General features: G+C 35.9%; 1 non-coding gene and 1 pseudogene across 1 annotated transcript; both read right to left on the bottom strand.

Annotated features, from left to right (window-relative positions):
• Nucleotides 1–2,497: 2,497 nt before the first annotated feature.
• On the bottom strand, nucleotides 2,498–3,149 carry LOC105075939 (eukaryotic translation initiation factor 3 subunit K pseudogene; annotated as a pseudogene).
• A 9,901-nt stretch (nucleotides 3,150–13,050) lies between these two features.
• Nucleotides 13,051–13,147, bottom strand: LOC123619421 (small nucleolar RNA U13). Its single transcript, XR_006728020.1, has one exon. It is a non-coding gene; the product is annotated as a small nucleolar RNA U13 (small nucleolar RNA).
• Between the last annotated feature and the right edge of the window lie 2,588 nt (nucleotides 13,148–15,735).

Raw genomic sequence — 15,735 nt, 5'->3', positions numbered from 1 at the left:
TGATGAGTTTTATCTCAATTTTTTAAAAAATCCCTAGGATCATTAATTCTGATTATGCTAGACATAACTACTGATCCAATATAATATCTAGCACCTATTATATGCTCAATAAACATTTATTGAATAAATGCTCAAATGAGTAAATGAATAAATAGAAATTACCCATCAAGCATACTACATTGTAATCTCCATCAGGGCAGAGGTTTTTGTCTGTTCTGTGTTTTGTTCACTGCAGTATTTCCCAGTGCCTGTAACAGTACCTAGCACATAGTCAGTAGGGAATAAATATTTCCTAAAGGAATGGATAAAAGAGTTTTGCTGATTCTTATAGAGGCTATTGCCTGAGTGGACAGTAGTCCAGGGTCTGATCCTCACTTCTGGAGGTCTAGAAACTTGGTTCAGTGAGTGTATCAAGACTTGGTCAGTCTCTGCAGAACTCCTGCACACTAATCAAACTGGCAGGAAGCTCTTTTTTGTAGTAGGGTGCCTGGTGAAAGGAGTAACTTGAACAAATTATTTTTTTAAGTCAAAAATCTGCCATCTTCTTTCCTATGGAGGAGACATAGAAAATTCTGTTGAATCACATTCATTGAGGGAGAGTGTTTTGAAGAGTGCCTCTCTCTCAAAGGAGAGGTGTGGAGGTAGCTATTACTTTGAGTAAAGGGATAACAGGATCTTTTATGTCCTCACAAAGTCTCCCCTCCGGCATGCAGAGTGGGAAAGGAGGCCATAGAGCATAGAGCCTTCTGGGACAGAAGGGAATGAGAAGGGAACTGCTCACTTTCAGATTCTAAATTAGGGAAACCTGTCAAGTTAGACCCAACCACAAAGGCCCTTACCAAAGCAGTGCTCTGTTTCTCCACCCCCAGGTCAACATGATTATCAATCTTTTCAATTTTATCAATCTAAGAGACAAAAACGATCTTAATGTTGTATTAATTTTTATCTCTTTGATTACTAGTTAGGTTAAGCATTTTTATGTGTCTATTGGCCATTTGGGTTTTTTTTTTTTTTTAATGAGTTTCCCTTTCATGTATGTTGTGGAAATAAAACCACAGACTTGGAAATTCTGAAGTATGGCTTTTGTCATGGAGCAGCAGGCAAGAAATGAGAGGGATTAAGTGAGCACTAGCCAGAAACCGGGCAACTATCACATCCTCAGATCTTAGCACATCAGTTCTACATTTCTTTTTAAATGAGTACAAAGATCTATCTCCATGTCTTCTCAGGTATTCTTTTGAGATCCACAGGAAAGAGAAGCCCTTGTGTTCACAAGTAAACATGTTTCAAAAGGTTAATATACATTTGAAAAGCAGTTCAAGTTCAAAGCATTTTGCAAACAAGGGCACTCAAAATAAAGAAGGTAAAATATTCATCTGAAACAGAGATTCAGATATACATATTTGAGAAGAAAGAGAATGAGTCTTTGTCCAAAAAAAAACAAAAGAGATTAAAGAAATAAAGCATTTGAGGATCTTTAGTTGAATTTTTTTAACATTTATAATACAGGACAAAGTTGTTTGGTTATGGAGAGACTAATCAAGTTATCAATATCTACTGGCCATTTTCTAATTCTGGCATTGGGCTTTTTCTTACTGATTTAAAAGAGCTCTTTATATATTAAGTAAATTTGCCCTTTAACGTAAATATTGTAAATATTTTCCACAGATCATTGCTTTTATTTTAATTTTCATGTACTATTAGGAAGCCAAAAATTTTTATGTAGCCAAATTTCTCAATCTTTTTATTTCTGAGTTTAGAATAATGCTTTAAAATATCTTTCCCATCTCAAGATTATCAAAATGTTTACCTATATTTTCTTCTAATATTTTTGTTTTAATATTTAAATCTTTGCTCCATTTGAAATTTATTTAGTATAAGGAATACAGTAGGGATCAGCTTTAATTTTTTTCCCCCAAAGGCTAACTAACCACTTGTTCCATCCTTTCTATGTTCATCTGAAATTCTACTTGTATCATATAATTAATATCCAAAGAGATTTGGGTCTGTTTCTGAACTCTTTATTCTGTCTGATTTATTAATTTTAAATGAAGTTCTGTTTTCCAGTTACCATTTTATTTCCACTCACTGCACTAAATAGTCCTTTCCTGATACTGTGGTATCTCTAAGAACAAGCCAGAAAACTTAGTAAGCATGAAGTGAGAATCAAAAGAAAGAGATGGGTTGAGGATATTTCATCCAGGCTATATGTACCTCTTTGCCCAACAAGAGAAAACACTTCTCTAATGATAAGTGGTATATAAAGCCCTTTTGTTATCTAGCTCTTGTCCCTTTCCAACATCATCTCTGGCCACTTTTCATCCTCTCATCACCATTTGCCTAGAAGTTCCCAAAACATCTTGTCAATTCACATCTTCTTGTCCTGCACTTGCTATTCATTCTGCCTAGCAGCCCTTATCTTCCTTGTCCAACAGGCAGATTTTATTCAATTATTTTTTTTCTGAAGTCAACAAATGTTTATTAAATGCCTGCAAGGTTACTGGGATGAGGCCATGATGCTAGACACACTGTCAAAGTCGATCTTCTCCATGATGTTCTTGGGCTTAATGCGCTCTTCCTGGCTACAGATGAAGATCTGGCCCAACTTGTCAGCGCTCCAGCTGTACTTGCTCATCCACACTTCAGCTGGCTGTGTCAGATCCCCAGGCATCTCGGCCAGCAGCCAGCGATCAATGTGCTGATAAGTGATGACCACCATGTGGCAGATAAATTTCTGGACAAAGTCTTCAAAGCCAGTTATATCTTCCAAGAGGTCCATATTTTCATTCAGGGCTTGCCAGAAGGCTTGGAAGTGGCAGGTCTCCAGCAGGTCTCCGAGGTACAAAATCTGCCAGATCAGCCGTTCTTCTTGGTGTGCCTGGTCCATCATACACTTGCACAGCGTGAAGTTGGTGTGGGGCAGGTTGGTGAGGGCCTTCAGCAGGATGTGGGTGGTGACTGTGGTCTGAAAGAAGGCTGGATTGAACTGATACAGCTTTAGGATAGCCAGGTTGGCTTCCAGATCATAGGCATTCTCCTTGGCCTGGGTCTCCACATAGTGCTCCAGGGTGGCCAGATTCTCAGGACTGTACCTGTCAGTACCCTTGAGCAACTTGCCCCGTTTGCTCCATCTGCTCAAACATCACCATGACTCTGTTGCCTCCCACACCTGGGGTGAAGCCCTAGACCTGGCTGGCACGGACTCCTCGAGGACCGGAAAAGGCTACTCAATCCTTTTAAACCCAGTCACACATATAAATTGTCTGTCACTCCTTCCACCCCATGGTGCTTGTCCTCTAAAAGAGTGAACTCTTGAAGTCAGGGACTATCTTATTCATATTTGTATGTCCAGCGCCTAAAACAATGAGCACACAGATGTACACAAATGTTCAACTAATGTTTGTTGAGTGAAAAAGTTCATTCAAATCATGCCAATGTTTCCACTGTTACAGGTGTTTTTATATGACCCTGAGGTAGTTTGTATTCAGCAGTTTTTCAGAAAAATGTTTGCTTCAACCAGTACATCACTGCTTCTCTCCCCAACCCATTGGTCTGAACTGGGCATTGGTGAGGGTGGGGACAAAAGAGGAAGAAAGGGGGAGGGGAAATGAGTAGTTCAGCAGAACCATATTAGACAGTATCAGTGGAAGATAATAGAATTCTATTTCCATGTGTATTTTTCTGAATTCATTGCTTGTGTAAAACAAGGCATACCATAAATGCAGCAGGGTAACGATACTGTAGTAGCAGAGTATTGAAATTGTAATAATGAAATTAAGTTAGATGTGGTGCTGCTTTGATTTGACAAATATTAAAAAATAATTGAACTGTTTTCTTATACTGATAGGCACTTCATGGTATAGTTTGGAAACTGGAGACAGTTTCTCTCATACAATAATGTCCATTTGGGTCCAAAGAGACCTTTATTTGCATGAACTACATTTCTAAAAAATAAAAATTTTAGTGACAAATGTGAGTTTTAAAGTCTCAAAATTTTACTAATAACATGACTGACATAGAAAAGTGCTTATGCATTCAAATCCCTTCTCTCCAGGGACAAGTCATTTTAATCTCATTTATATACACAGTCCTTGGAGTCAATTGTATGATAAAATGACAAAGTTTGACTTGAATTTTGTTAAACTGTTCGCTGTGTGATTTTTTAATCTTAATATTTCAATTTAAATTTTTTCCTCTTGATTTATCAGCATATTGTCCACCATCTCGAACTACTGTCTAATTTTATAGAAACAAAAGAAGGTGAGGCTAGTACCAGGTGATGAAGACATGGTTGATTCATGTTAAAATTAGCAATGAAAACTCCATAATTCATTCTCTTTCTCTTAAACATAGTTCTTAGAAGTGGAATATACTGAGTCTTCCTTAAAACCTCATATATTTACTTTGCATGACCTTTTCTGATGGTATTTTCCCAGAATGATGGAGGAAAAAGGAAGGTTTGTCTGGATAAATTGCTTTGAACAAAGTGAATGCAGGAAATCCAGCCACTGAGTTATTTCCACCCTCTGATTTGTTTGGAACAACTGAGGAGGTATGAACAGTAGCTTTGTATATTTCACTTTGGCAGAGGTTCAGTCTCCACCACTGGTCTTATCAGCCGACATTAATCGGCAGGTGGCTAGGATGTCATGGAAGAGAAGCAGTGTGATGTGGTAGTGGTAAGCCTCTCTAAGACATGGTGCTCACAGTCTGTTTTGACTTTCTATCTTGATCTATTAAAATGTGCTGTTTACACTGTCACAGAATAAACAGAACCATGACTTATATTTTACCAACCTTACCCCACTCAACATCTTTTATGTGGGTAATCTGATCTCATTAAACTGAGAGACATTCATGCTAATCCCTGATGTCATCACCATATCTTATAACAAATACTATTGAACACCTTGGCCAGGGTTGGTTAATAATACCCCAAAGCAAGGACTCTAATAAAGAAATTTCCTGGCATCAGGTCAGCCAAGAGGCTACACAGATGACTGGCTCTTCTGATGGAGTTAGAGTGTCTTGAGGCTCCTGTTTTCCTCAATACCTTCCCTAATCCTGATCCTTCAGTCAATGGAAGATTTATTCACAGGATTCTGCAAGAATGAGGGAAGTTGGTATGAGTATAAGCCTTTATAAGAGTTTACAAAGAGAACAGAGGATCTAATCTTTGCCATTAAGATTTTTACAGACACTTTCTGGGAACTGAAGTTGTTAGGGGAGCCTTCAGAACTCTTGGCAACAACCTGACCTAAGGAGGCAATTTCCAGTGGCCTCTCACCATCTCATTCTACACCTCACTATTCACTTCCACAGTCCCCCAAAAGGGGCTATCGCCCATCCTCTGTACTCAAGATCTTCTCTGATTTCTTGTCAGAGTTTACCAGTCTCTAGGATAAGATAAACCAATCTATGCTAAGGTATTAATGCTTGATCATACAGTATTCCAAAGAGCAGATGCACTCAAATAGAGTACTCCAAATGGCATATGTTTTTACAAAAGGAATTTGTTTGTGGGGCAACGTCCATAAAAATGACCAGGGGAGATGAGAGTGTATATTTTGGCCCATATGCCCTTCCATAGTCCCTACAGTCTTCATGTTATATAAGATAAAACTAATGCCAGTATGCATTTGCACCATTAATAAAATGGACCTTGAATAAAAAGATAAACAAAAAGTTTTAATTCTAGACATGAACTCCATTAGAACTTAACATCTGTATTACTTGATATTTAATATTATACACTCTTGTACTCTTGGTTTATTTTCTCATAGACACAACTTCCTAACTCAAGTGAGGGCTGAGACTATATCTAATGCTTCTTTTCTGCCCACAGTACTTAGTCAAACCTATATCGGCACAGAGTAAATATTCAGTATTTTTTGATGAATTGAAGCAACGCTTGATGCTTGACTCTAAGAGGATGGGCAATATCACGTGGTTTGTGTACTTGTATGTATTTCACATAACAATCAAGTATTTTTCTTTTCTGCATTATGGTTGCCACCATTTACTATAGTAGATAATCTTTGAGGTGTCTGCACAGCTCACAACTCTCAGTACTGCTCTTCTACTTCTATGGCTAGGAAGCCATGTTTACACTATGTGACTCTGCCCTCATGGTTGCAGTAGATAAGGGGTGGTGCCTGCCAGAGTTAGCCAATCAGGTTTTCTCTCTGAAGAATTTTTTATGGGGCCTAGAGTCAGCCAGTCAGTCTCTGTGTAGACAGAGAAGCCAAGTCATTTTGCAAAGAGACAGAAGCAAAGATGGGAGGCCAAAAGAGAGTATGCTTCCTGGGTTCCTTGCTGACTTGCTGTTCGTGGTTCTAGTTTCCTCCTGAGATTCAGCTATATTCTTGCCTGTAGATACCATGAGGCCTCCACCATTTCCTTTTTGTAAATGACGATTTATGGATTTTTTTGCTTCAGCTGGCTTGAGGTACTATATACTATTTAAAGCCAAAATCTTGCCCAATTTATCTTCCATTATCCAAGTCTACCAAAAGGGAGGGAGGCAACCAGACTGGTTAGCTGGCACAATTTACATATGTGGCATTAGAGAGCAGGCTAGGTAGTGGAATGTCTTGTGACTTTTTATACATGTGGTAACCATTCAGAAATCCAAGAAGCTATGATCTAATGCCCAGCCATCATTCACAGACTCAGAGGATATGAAGAAGGCCTAGTCTCATTACCAAAGCATGCTTCTTGTATTATGTGGTTAAAAAAAATGGGTGTAGTTTATATTCATTTTTGAATCTATTTAATTTTTTAATGCAGAATTTGGCACTATGAAACAACACACTAAGAAGAAAACAATTGAGCCATCTCACTCAAAAACTAAGGTTTAAAACTGCAGCTCACATCTACAGGGAAGAAGGGAAGAAATAGATCTGGTTTTCTATAACTCGCACCAAAGGTGACAAATGTCGGTTCCATGTGAATTGAACATTGGCTAATGACTAAAGGATAACCTATGTTAGATAATGAGTTTGTATTAGACCAACCATTAGTATTTCATTATAATACACATATTGAGATATTTTCCTTAAAATTTATACTAAGTATCCTGATGTGAGTCTGCCTACTTCTTTTCCTTAGTTGTGTTTCATCACTTTACTTTCTAGTCCGTAACTGGAGCAGTCCTTACATCCTTCTAATCTGATCTTCTTGTTGGGTCTGTCTTGCCCTGGGGACAATACTTTTCTACCAAAAGCCAGCATCCTACTTTCAAATTGAAGTCTGTTTTTTAACCTCTACCTTCAGTTATTTAAAAATATATTTAGTAATTTTAGATACACAGAAAATTTGCAAAGATAGTACAGAGTTTCCATATACCTCCATCCAGTTTCCCCTAAGGTTAACACCTTTTATGACCATGGTACATTTGTCAAAACCAAGAAACCAACATTGGTACATTACTATTAACTAAACTCCAGACTTAGATTTCAACGATTTTTTCCACTAATGTCCTTTTTCTGTTCTAGGATCCAATCCAGGATACTGCTTGCATTTAGGAGGCCTTCCTTTTAATCTGCAATAGACAACTAGGAGCTTGACGGAAACCCATCTCTTGTTCAGGACACACTTTGTTATAGAAAAGTGATTCACTTCTTGCCAAACCATAAAGACAGCAAATTGGAAAGTCTGCCTACTAAGAGGGTTTTCTGCTTTCAGAGACTATCATCATTACATTGGGTTTTTTTCCTCCCTACTCCTAAGATCCTGCCTCAGCAACTTTCTCCAACATTTAACGTGGCTTCTTCCATGAGAGCGTTTTCCTTAAAACCTGCAATTTTCACACCCATACCTAGGGGAAATTAAAACCAATGAGTAGCCTCCAACTATCATTCAAATATTCTCTGCAGCCTTCTCTTCTCTAAAGAAAACCACAGCCCTCTCTGGTTCTTCTCATACCCATCTCCTAGTCATCTCTCTTTTTCTGGTATTTCTCTTTCCCCACTACAGGTGTACTTTCTACTTACCGTCCCTCCGTTAATCTTAAAAGGACCCAGCTCACAAATGGAAGAGATTTATGTCTCTTGGGGTAGGTATGGAGTGTTAGTGGAAACACATGATGCTATGTGAAAGTGGAGCTTAATGAAGCAGGGTTTATGATCCTCTGTGTGCTGCTGTGGATAAAATCATCTCAGGATTTTTCCAAGTCACATATTCCAGGAAAGTTCTGGAGCAGGGAAATAAGTGAATGTCAACTGTAGAGATGAACTGACGTATTAGGCCAAAATCTTCTCTCAGTTATGACCTCACCCTTTTGAAGTCCAAATGTCTACCTCAATATCACTACTGCCATCCTGGAACATGTGCAGAATATAATCATGTATGTTACCATCATCTGTACTCAGTCTCTAAATGTCAGAAATATGAATAAAGAATACTACCTACATTTATTTTTAATATCTAAACATTTATTTTCAAATATAGGTAAGCATTCTAGATGTCAACTGGAGTGAAAAAAAATCTCCCTATGTGCTTTACATGCTGAAATCTCAGTCATTTGAAGTATAAATGTATATTTATCATGGCAGGGGTAAAATGCTCTGATACTTATTGATGATTATGAAATCTTTAAATTTTATGTACAAAGTAATTATTAGGAACTTACAGTGAAATAGGGAAATATATGAAGTTAATGCAACTATCAAGAGAACATGAAGTGACCAAATATATTTAAGAGCATCATATCCTTTGAGACAAAAAATTTTAAATTAAATATAAGACAAAAATAAAAATTAGATATCATATTCTAATCTTTGTATAACTTTTTTGTATTAGCATTCATAACAGTAAGCAAAACAATCTTTAAGAACTGTATTTGATTTTTAATTATTTAATTATAATGAGTGTTTTAAGAAAGTCTTCTTTTCCCTCTGTAAAGAAAGTTTTATTTGAATACAGTCACATCCATTTGTTTACATAATGTCAGTGGATGCTTTCATGCTACAATGGCGGAGTTAAGTAGTTGCAACAAAGACCATATGGCATGCAAAGCCCAAAATATATACTATGTGGTGCTTTAAGAAAAACTTTGCTGTTCTCTGTTTTAATTTTATCTTTTATGTTTTTATTCTTATTTTTTATTGAAATGTAGTTGATTTACAATGTTAGTTTTAGGTGTACAGTAAAGCGATTCAGTTATACATATACATATATACATATATACTTTTTCAGTTTCTTTTCCATTATGGCTCATTACAAGAAATTGAATATAGTTCCGTGTACTATACAGTAGGTCCTTGTTGTTTGTCTATTTTATATACAATAATGTATATCTGTTAATCCCAAACTCCTAATCTATCCCTCCACCCACCTTCCCCACTGGCAAACACAGTTTGTTTTCTATGTCCATGGGTCTATTTCTGGTTTGTAAATAAAATTTGTATCATTTTTTTTAGATTCCACATATAAGCGACCTCATATGTCTGTATTTTTCTTTTTTTGTGATATTTTTGTCTGGTTTTCGTATCAGGGTAGTGGTGGTCTCATAGAATAAGTTCGGGAGTGTTCCTTCCTCTGCAATCTTTTGGAATAGTTTCAGAAGGATAGGTGTTAACTCTTCTCTAAATGTTTGGTAGAATTCACCTGTGAAGCCATCTGGTCCTGGACTTTTGCTTGTTGTGAGTTTTTTAGTTACTGATTTGATTTCAGTACTAGTAATTGGTCTATTCATATTGTCTATTTCTTCCTGGTTCCATTTTGGCAAATTGTGCCTTTCTAAGAAGTTGTCCATTTCTTCTAGGTTGTCCTTTTTGTTGGCATATAGTTGCTCATAGTAGCGTCTTATGATCCCTTGTATTTCTGTGGTGTCGATTGTTACTTCTCCTTTTTCATTTCTGATTTTATTAATTTAGACCCTCTCCCTTTTTTTCTTGATGAGTTATGCTAAAGGTTTATCAATTTTGTTTATCTTTTCAAAGAACCAGCTTTCAGTTTCATTGATCTTTTCTATTGTTTTTAAAGTCTCTAATCTAATCTTTGTGATTTCTTTTCTTCTACTATTCTGGGTTTTGTTTGTTCTTCTTTCTCTAATTGCTTTAGGTGTGAGGTTAGGTTGTTATTTGAGATTTTTCTTGTTTCCTGAGGTAAGCTTCTATCACTCTAAATGTCCCTCTTAGCGCTGCTTTTGTTGTGTCCCAGAGGTTTTAGATTGTTCTGTTTTTGTTCTCATTTGTCTTTAGGTACCCTCCACTCAATTTTGCTGTGAACTTGAAAAATAAAGTCTATTAAAAATATTCAGAAAATATTTTCTTCAAGCAGTATACAAAACTGACAGTGCTGAGAAATTAGTGTTCCTGAATTATAATGTCAAAATTTTAAATGTGAAAATGTCATTTTTAAACAAAGATGTTTAATAATTTTTCAGTAAAGTTTTGTACTTACTCTTATATTCCAGAAGTTTTTTCTGTGATACAGTTCTTTAGTTTTGGCCTTAGCTCCAGAGAAATATTGATTTTAACATGTGGCCATTTTGCATTTTGTTTAAGTATATATTCAGTGCACCTCTAATCACCAAGTAAATAAGAACATCAGAATCACGAGGAGTATTTCACTTAACCTGCTGTACATTTTCTGATTGATCCGATGGGCATGTGTTCCAGCTCCTCCTCAGTGTTGGTGTGCCTGCATAACTTAATATCCCTTTGAAATAAGTAGATGCCTTACCCTTTCCCATATGCAGAGGTTTTATTGTCACAAACTAGGAGTGGTAATAAGAGGGGCTTCAAACCAGCCCTTAGAAAATCAAAATCACCATTCTGGGTAGACATTCTCCAACATTTATCAAGTTCAGCACTAACAATCTTATTCAATAAAGTCACTTCGTTCAGTTCCCTAGGCATACCTTTTACAACTGGTCTCTCTTTGGTGGCTGGCTCATCAGGACGTTACATTGTTCAAAGCTAAATCTTTCCTGATGTTCTTTTTCATGACTGAGATTTGGTTACTGCTTTAAATTTTTTTTCAGTCTAGAATTACTATAGTGTTGCTCTCTAGTATAGAATTTTGGGTTCTGATTCATCTATGTGCTAAAGCAAATCCCAGCCTACTTCTTGAGAGTTATATTGCCCTGACAGTAAACATTCCCTCGGCCTGCCTTCACACTGAAGGGCAGTGACTTTCTACTCCAGAATGGGTTCTTTTTGGCTCATCTTTCACTTAGGTTGACTTTTAAAACACATGGTTCTGTACCTTGACAAACACAGAAGAGTTGTGCTTTAAGGGCTTGTAAGACAGCACACCCTCAAACCCACAGTTGCTCAACTTATTGAAAGCTCAGCTGAAAGAAATCAAATTTTAGGGAGGATTGCCTGAAGGCTATGAAGTCCATCCATTTCTCTAGTCTAAATTTTATCCCTGGATAGAAGTATATCCCTGAGTACAAGCTGTAACCCTGGACTGAATTACTTTGGCCCCCACTTTTTAAAAATTGAGATATAATCCACATACCATAAAATTTGCCTATTTAAAATGTGTAATTCAGTGTTTTCTAGTATATTCACAGAGTTGTGTAACCGTCACCACAGTTATTCTTTGGAACATTTTCATCACCCCCTCAAAAAAAATTCCATACCCATTAGCTGTCACACCCCCTTTCCCCTCACCACCACTGTCATCCACTGCAAACCACTAATCTCTTTTCTCTTATAGATTTGCATTTTCTAAACAGTTCATGAATGGAATCATCCAATATGTGGTCTTCTGTGACTAGAGTCTTTTCACTAAGCATAATATTTTCAAGACTCATCCATGTTACAGCATGTATCATTACTTCATTCATTTTTTATGGATGAGTAATACTCCATTTGGGGATATACCATATTTTATTCATTCATTCATTCATTCATTCATTCATTCATCAGTTGATGGACGTTTGCATTGTTTCCACTTTTTGGCTATTGTGAATAATGCTGCTGTGGAACTACTCTTAGTGAATTGCACTTTGGCATTATACTAAAAGCTTACACCAAGGAATATCATAAGAAATATACTAGAAATGTGAGATTTTACTTATTGTCAGTAAGTAAAATTCATTGCTCAGAATCCCATTTATAAGAATTCATAAGAGTTAGACTTTATCTGAAAAACTGGTTTTGTTTTAGATGCTTTGGGACACTGTGAATCCTGTAACTAACCATTTTTTCACTCTTGGTGTTCACTTTTAGAAAGGTCAGAAACAAATTTATGGCTCACTTCTAGTAGGCATATAGGACCTTGATTTTTACTTTTAATTACCTTTTGTCCTGATTAATTGCTTATTTTTATATTGTTGTTTTATTCTTTTTTGAACAACGTATGTTTAAACATTAGTGGCCATTTAGCCCACTCTACAAGTCATGGCTGAACAGAAACAGGGCTTTGAATATTGAGAGAAAGCAAACTAGAAGTCAGTTGGGCAAGAGGACCATGCACATATCCTCTTAAATTTCAATAACTGCCTTCAAGGCAGAGGTATAAAACTGTAAGTTACCAAGACACAAATAAAAGAATCATTCTACCTTTATCCACATTTTATAAAATGGGATCTAGAAATTTTAGAGGCTCTTCAGGTAAATATTTTCTACCAAACAATAGAGATTTAAACTACCTATGAAACTCATTTGTTATTTTTATCCATTTTGCATGTAGGGGTTCTGTGTACAATTTCATTTTACAAGATAGTTCTGCTAAAATATTTGAAAATCCCTGGAGTGAGGAAAACAAGAGACAGGTAGTTGGAAAACTTGAGTTTGCCTTTAACCTGCTTTATTATTCCCTGGGCATGCTTTCTTCTGTGTAGAAGATGAGCTGGATTAGAAATTTCTGAGGTTCCTTCTAGCTCTACTACTCTATGATAAATCACAAAAATTAAATAACTTTCTGAATGCAGCCACACTACCAGTTGTTTAACAAGGCAAAATCTTACATTTAAACAGATTGCATTGATACAAGTTTGAGTTCTTCCATAGGGGAAGTGAATAAGCCATCAGTGGTGTTCTTGTTGCTTTTATTGGTTAACTTTTTGGTTTTTGTTTTGTTCTGTGTTTTTGTCAGATGGGTTATTCACCAGTGTCATAACAAGATTTGAGGGAGGCACATGTCACATAACAAGTGAACACCCAATCATCACACTCATGAAAAGGATCCAGTTAAGCTCTTTAATTAAAACTGTACATATTTTTTAAAACAATGGTAAATTAAATGGTCCTCCAAAACCGTATACTGTCTGTGTATGATCAGGTAACTACCTAGTCTCTTAATTTGGTTCTAGGAACAGATTGTTAGCCTTCCTTGTTTCCAGAGACCACATAGTCCTAGCTTAAAACTCAAGATAAATGATTCTTTCTCCCCTCTCCCCCACCTCCCCCCTCTTTTCCTCATTCCTTCCTTTTCAACATTTTGCTATGGAGATTCTCAAGCACAGAAGTTGAAAGATTTCTACAGTGAACACTCATATACCCACCACCTGGAGTCTACAAGTAACATTTTAACTACACATATCTATCCATCTCATCCATGAATTAATCTTATTTTTGATGCATTTTGAAAGAAGTTAAAGACAGCAGTTCTTTTCACATTTAAACACTTAGGTATAATATTAACTAGAGTTAAATGTTTATTTATGGGTTTTGTTACTAGGTAAAATATAAATAACATGAAATGTACAAATATTAAGTCTAAGGGTTTGAGTTACACAGGACAAAGCTTATCCATCGCCACAGTTGGCTTGTATTACTTTCTAGTCAGTCCTGGCCTCTACACACCAGAGACAACCACTGTTATGATTTTTTCCACCACTCCTTTTTGTTGCTGAGTCATATTTCATTGGATAAATATACTTCAGTTTACTTATCCATTTTCCTGCTGATGGAACTTGGGCTATTTCCAGTTTGGGGCTATTGTAACTAAAGCTGTTATGAACATGCTTCTACAAGTCTTTTTATAGACATATGCCTTCACTTCTCTTGGATGAACACCTAAGAGTAGAATTGCTGGATCACAGAATATGTATGTGTATGTTTAGTTTCCTAAGAAACTGCCAGACCTTTTTCCAAAACAAAATAGCTGAGTTTCACTTTCTCAACACCCTTGCCCGTATTTTATGTCATCAGTCTTTTTGATTTTCATCATTCTGATGGGTGTGGAGTAGTATCTCATTGTTATTCTAATTTGCATTTCCTTCATGACTAATATGATAGAACATGTTTTGCGTGGCTTTGTTTCCCATTCATCGATCTTTCATTGTGAAGTGCGAAGTGTGTGTGTAATTTTTGTGTGTTCAAATTTCTGCCCATTTTGATTGGGTATTTCATTGGGTTGTCAGGAGTTTTTTTTTAAATATATCCTGGATACCAGTCCTTTTTCAGATATATGTTTTGTATTTTCTCCCACTCTGTGGTTTGCCTATGTATTTTCTTAATAGTGTCATTTCATTATCACAGGTTTACATTTTGATGAGGTCTATTTTATCAATTTTTTTCTTTGATAGATATTGTTATCTGTGTCCTAAGAAACCTTTACCTACCATCAAATAACAAAGATGTTCCCCTCTGGTTTTTTAGAAGCTTTAGATCTATAATCCATCTCAGATTGATTTTGTGCATAGTGTGAGATAAGGGTTGAGATTAATTTTTTTTTCATATAGTTAACCAGTTGTTCCAACACCATTTTATCCAGTAAGATAGCAGACCATAAAATTAAGATGCAGAAATCAATAGCCTTTATATACACAAGCAATAATCAGAGAAGATAATAGTAGAGAAAAATCCCACTCACATTATAACAATGAAGATATTTAAAATACTTAGAAATAAAATTAGTAAGAAATGTGCAAAACCTATGTGAGGAAAGCTTTAAAACACTCCTGAAAGACGCAAAGTAGACTTGAAGAAATGGAAAGATACCCCCTGTTCCTGGATAGAACAACTAAGCATCATAAAGATATCAGTTCTCCTCAACTTAATTTTTAAATTTAACACAATCTCAATAAAATACTAAAAAGTTTTTCTTTATGGAGCTAGACAAGTCTATATGGAAAAATGGAAAACTGTCTATATGGAAAAATAAACATTAATGAAGAGCTAGAAAACCACTGAAAGAGAAATTACATATGGAATGTTAAAGCATAATATAAAGCCTTTATAAACAAAACAGTGTGGTACTGCTCACCTGAATGGAAGTAGACCAGTGAGACAGAATAAAAGTCCAGAAATATAAACCAACTACATAGAGAATTTAGTATATGATAAAGATGACATCAGAAATCACTGGAACAAAAATGAACTTTGAATAAACAATGCAGGATAGCTATTTGGAAAAAGATAAAATTAGATTCATACCTCACACCACATGCAAAAATAAATTTCACATGGATCAGAGATCTGAATAAATACATGAAACCCCATATGTCCTAGAAGAACATTTTGGTGAATTCCTATATGTCCTGGGTGTACGGAAAAGTTTTCTAACCATGACTCCAAATCCAGATGCGATAAAAGATTGACACATTTGACCACATAAAAGTTTTTAAAACCTTTGCATGATGATATATATATATTTTTTTTTAATTTAGCACAAGCAAAGTCAAAGACAAATGACAAACTGGCAGAAAGTATTTGCAACATACATCACAGATAGAGGGCAAATATCACTACTATCTAAAGAACTCTTTTAAATTGAGGGGAAAATACCAAAAACTTTAAAAATAAGCAGAAGACAGACAATTCTCTCTCT

The sequence above is a fragment of the Camelus bactrianus genome, chromosome X (assembly GCF_048773025.1).
Source record: "Camelus bactrianus isolate YW-2024 breed Bactrian camel chromosome X, ASM4877302v1, whole genome shotgun sequence".
NCBI classification, from domain to species: Eukaryota; Metazoa; Chordata; class Mammalia; order Artiodactyla; family Camelidae; genus Camelus; species Camelus bactrianus.
The sequence above is the reverse complement of the archived record's forward strand: the minus strand, read 5'-3'. Positions and strand labels throughout refer to the sequence as shown.